Source organism: Sorex fumeus, unplaced genomic scaffold, assembly GCF_029834395.1.
Source record: "Sorex fumeus unplaced genomic scaffold, SorFum_2.1 ptg000035l, whole genome shotgun sequence".
Classification (NCBI taxonomy): domain Eukaryota; kingdom Metazoa; phylum Chordata; class Mammalia; order Eulipotyphla; family Soricidae; genus Sorex; species Sorex fumeus.
Window position 1 is genome coordinate 12,844,773 of NW_026606092.1, and position 5,620 is coordinate 12,850,392.

The following is a 5,620-nucleotide window of genomic DNA, read 5'->3' on the forward strand; positions in this document are numbered from 1 at the left end:
GGGGGCTTTTGGGACACACCCAGAAGTGCTCAGGGCTTACCCCTGGTTCTCTACTCAGGGATCACACCTGACAGGGTTGGGAAACCATATGGGGTGTCCGGAATCAAATCTAGGTTGGCTGTGTGCAAGACAAACACATTCCCGGCTGTACTGTCTTCCCAGCCTCTGTGCCACAATTTCTTTTTCCACTTGTCTTCTTGGATACTTAAGCTGTTTATATGTTTTGGCCATTGTGAATAGTACAATGAATCTAAGAGCCCAAGTGTCTTTTCAAAAGCTTTTTAAATAAAAATCAGGGACTACCACTTATCTTTCGTAAAAAATTACTTTATAATGTAATCTAAGGCTTTAGAAAGAATGTAAAATGTACGTTCTCGGAGGTCAAATTGGTCTGGTTTGACTGTTACCACATGTCAGTCCTCAGCTATAAATTCATCTTGAGATGCAAGATATGGAACATCTATTTCTGGGTGATTAGCCATGGTGTCTGTCACTCAGAGACCCAGGGAAGAGGTCAAGCTCCAAAGTGAACTTCACACGTGGCAAGGTATTTTCTGCCATGACTGAGTGAAAAGCGTAGGAGCTCACTCCTTCCCCAGATGGGGAGAGTGAGTCCTGAAGCATAGGAGTGATTTCCTGGGAGTGTTACACTAGATGGTATACTAAATGGCCTGGAGAGGAGCCAGAATTAAGGGTGGTAAATGGGCTCTTTCCAGTCTTGGGTGCCACATTTTCTCAGTGCCAATATCAAGGATTGGGGTTTGGATCAAGGCAGGTGTGGAACGCCACTCTGGACATGGGTTAGTGCAGGTCTTCACAAAGTATAGTTTTATGTCAATTTTATTTGTTTGTTTGGGGGCCATAACTTGTGGTGCTCAGGGTTCTCTCCTGGTAAGGTTTGAGTGGAAATATGGGATGCTCCCACCTAGAAGGACTTGAGGCAATATGAAATGCCAGGGCTTGAACCTGGGCCAATATAAAAAAGCTTTATCCACTATACTATTGCTCTTACCCTATAGGACAAAATAATATGACGATACTTAACAATATTGTTCCATGGTTGTGTAACTTATAGATATATTGGGTGAAACAAAAGATAGGGGATTGTTTTCATTTTTTCTCTGTTGTTCCACTTTGAGGCCTCTCTTAGAGCCATTAAAATGAAATATTCCTGCAATTCTCACAGAGATTCTATGATGTTCTGTATTTCCCACCCTTGTTGACAACGGAGCCACCTTCTCTCGGACCAACTGATGAAATTAAAAATTCTTAGAAACACATACTCAGAAAGGCCAGTCCCATCTCCCTTGTTTACTTGAGAGAAAAGGAAGCCAAAGAGGGTGTTATGAGATCTGGGACCAGGCTTTCATTTTTGGAGAGCTATTCTCAAGTTCACCAAGCCCAAGATCAAGTCTGCTATGAACAGCTGCGTACTGAAATAGAAATGCCGGGGCAGCACGCTAGGCTTCCATTAGGACCTGAGACTTTTCTATTTGATTTAGGATTTTTACTTTAAACTTGGCCTTCTTTCATTTTTTAACTCATCAGATATGATAGAGTTGACTTAATTTTTCTGCACCCTCCAGACTGCTTCTATTCAGTAGGTCAGTTAAACAGTCTGGTCTGACTGGAACCCAATCATGAATGGCTTTGTAGTACTCTATTTTATGATGATTCAATAAAAATAGAAATCAATATTAAAACACAACAAAACAAAAACAGCCTGTCCTATGAGGAATTGAATCTCAGGAACTCTGAACTCGGGAACTCAGGAATCGTACTCTTGGATGCCTTCCTGGGAACCAATGAGACCATTACTGTCCATTCTTTCCTTAATCATGTTTGCTCTATTGTCAGACATTCCAACTTCCACTGCGCTGTGACCAAGCATAAAAACTGCTGACAAACTCTCATATCCTCACTTTCTTTTTTGGAAAACAGCATATTCTAGTCCCAGGAATGATGACAGAAATAGAGATTACAAATGAGTTAAAACTTTGTCAAGTGAGTGAGGCATTAAAAACTGCTCATTATCACACAGAAGTACCGAAAACTATGTAATCCAACTTTAAAAAAAAAAGAAATAGTAAATCATTACCCAAGGATGGTTTAAGTGGGTTGGTTTGGCATACAAAGGGCCTTTGAAAATGCCATCGCCTCCACACAACGTTCCCATGGTAATGACATGTGATGTGTCAGCTCACAAACAGTTCATAGGAAAACTAATAAATAATAAAGTGAATACATAATTTAAAAATTGTATTAGAGACACCTTTAAGTTGGCAGTTCTGTGGTTCTCTCTGTGTTCATATTTACACATACACACTTATATACACTTATAATTTTTCTGGAAAAAAGTGCACAGGTATCCCTACACATAATTTACATGTGTGAAGGACAAGAGTTGGAAACACTGTCCAGAAGTTCACGTAAAAACCAGCTTTGTTTTTAGCTATTTAATCTCATTTTGAAAACCCCTTATATGTCAGCAATGTGAGGTTAACATATTTGCAAGTGAATTATTTGCGAAGGTAATTTGGTGATGGGCAGTAAGTTGTTGAAAGTTCTGATCATTTATTCTGTAACTGAATAATTGTGAATAGTGGATTGAATGAATAATTTTGAGCTATCCAGTGGAAATAGGAGAATAGAAGCCAAATACAGAAAGTCTCTGACTTACATTTCAATGTCAAGATCAAGAAACATGCTGTTACTCATTTGTGAAATATAAAGTAACAGAATGAGAGATTAACACCCAAGGATAGTAGAAATAAGGACCAGGAGGATTGCTCCATGGCTTGGAAGTTGGCCACACATACTGGGGGGAAAGGCAGATCAGATAGAGAAGGAACCACCAAGCAAAGGATGCTTGGAAGACCCACTCGGGATGGGAGATGCGTGCTGAAAGTAGACTATAGACTGAATACGATGGCCACTTAATACTTGCATTGCAGACCACAACACCCTAAAGGAGAGAGAGAAAGTAAAAGGGAATATGCCTGCCACAGGGGAGGGGTGGGGGGCAAGGGGGTGGGAAAGATGGGAGGGATACTGGGAACATTGGTGGAGAATGCGCACTGGTGGAGCGATGGGTACTCGTTCATTGTATGACTGATATGTAAGCACAAAAGTTTTTTAAGTCTGTAACTGTACCTCATGGTGATTCATTAAAAAATAAAAAAGCAAACAAACCAAAAAAGAAATATGGTTTGGAAAGTTCTCCAAAGCAGGACTTTCCAAACAATCAAACCTAAATAAGAGCTCACTTAGATGATAAACTTATGTCTAAGTCCTTTAAGAGATCAGAGACAGACTAAAAAGAATCTATGAATAGGTTGAGAGTTATTTTAACTATAAAAAATGTCTCCCTCACCATGTTACTGTATTTTTTTCATAGTCTGATTTTAGGGAACATCAGTAGGAGGAGATACAAGCATGTGGAATGAGTGGGAAACATTAGTGAAGATTACTACATTCAACATAGATTTGGGAGAGCAGGTAACACTCAGGTGGTCTGATAATTTGAAAAAGCTCTTTTCAGTGCTGATATAAATTTGAGTTCATGCCTACATATCCTGCAGTGTTATTGAATCAGCCTGTTTCACAACTGAATATAGTTTAATTATATACCGTTTAATGTGAACTTTTGGAACATTTCTACTTTGTAAATGTTTGATCACATTGACATAAAACCACAATAGATAGAGGAGAATAGAAATATGAGAATGTCAGAATATATCATTTTCCCTTCCTTCCTTCCTTCCTTCCTTCCTTCCTTCCTTCCTTCCTTCCTTCCTTCCTTCCTTCCTTCTGCATATCCAGCTGTGCTCAGGGCTGATTCCTAGCTCTGTACTCAGGGATCACTGCTGGCAGTGCTCAGGGAACCATTTGGGATGCTGAAGATTGAACTCTTGCTGGCCGATTGCAAGGCAAACACCTTACCCACTGTATTATTGCTCCAGCTTCAAAGCAACCATTTTTTTTCTGATTAGCTGGGCATTCAGTATCTTCTATTTTATGTCTACTACTTCTACCACAACTACTTTCTACATTATAATTTCCATTAGTACTTTATGTAAACCTTTGTTAATCAAAGCCAGATTAATTTTATTGTCTATGAATGTCACATATGGTCCATCTCTATAAACAAATCCTGAAATGCTTTGCCCCCTGTCATTTTAAGTTTAAAAGTGCTGTTCAACATTTATTTGAAATCTATGCCCATAGATTTGAATTTGAGATGACTAATTGGGCATCTACACTTATTTCTACTTTTCTCAGAATTCTAATGTGAATTTTATGGAAAAATAAATCATAATAAGATAAAATCATAGCAACAATAAATTCAGAAACTTAATAGAATATTGTCTACTAGAAGTTCTATATAAAATCCATTCAGGGGATTGGAGAGATAATACAGTGGGTAAGGAGCTAGCCTTGCACATGGCCAATCTAGATTTGATCCCCAGCATTCCATATGGTCTCCTGATTTGTTCCAGAAGTGAACTCTGAGTGCAGAACCAGGGGAAAGCTCTGAGCACTTCTTGTGGGACCCCCAAAAAGAAAAAAATCTCATGTAGGGGGCTGGAGAGATAATGCAGCAGGTTTATGGTTCTCATCTTGCATATATCATGATTCTAGCATGTGAGATTTAAAAGCAAAAAAAATTAAACTGTGTTGGTTAGGAATGCACACTAAGTGGTAGAAACTAAAAAATAAAGTGAGGCAAGTATTAATAATTTTAAAATTCAGTAAGTAGTTTTGAAATTAGAAGGCAGCTATTGACATATTTAAATGCAAATAAATTTAAAGCATGTCTATGGGCACAGATATCACAACTTGGAGAAAATTTCATATGACACACAAGAGACAAATGACTAATATCTATAATATATTACTAATGCCTATAAATAGGGGCCAGAGCGATAGTACAGCAGATAAGGTGTTTGCCTTGCACGCAGCCAAGCAGGATTCAATCCCTGGTATCCCATATGGTTCCCTGAGCACCGCTAGGAGTAATTCCTGAATTGCAGAGCCAGGAGTAACCCTTGAGCATTGGCAGATGTGTCCCCCAAATTAAAGCAAATATTTAAAAAGAATGTCTATAAATGTGGGAGGGGAACAAGGGACAAGCAATACAAAAAACAAATGGACAATAAACATAAAAATCAGGGCTAGCAAGATCACTTAAAGAGCCTGAGCACCTGTTTTGCAGGGGGAGCCTGGGATTTGATTCCTACCACCACATGGACTGCTGAGCACTGCCTAGAATGACTCCTAAGTAGCCCCCCTGGCAAACTAGGTATGGCCCAATCACCCCCCCCCACCAAATTTTCCTAAAAATAATAGTAAAGTAATACAACTTTATTAGTTAACTGCAAAAGTTAAAAATAGTATAATATACAGGGAAAATGAAAATAATCACCATAGGATTCACTGTCACTGTCACTGTCCTCCCGTTGTTCATCGACTTACTCGAGCGGGCCCAGTAACATTGTGAGACTTGTTACTGTGTTTGGCATATCGAATATGTCACGAGTAGCTTGCCAGGTTTTGCCATGTGGGTGGGATTATTTTATAATAATAAACTTACTAAATTATAAAATAATTGCAAAATACA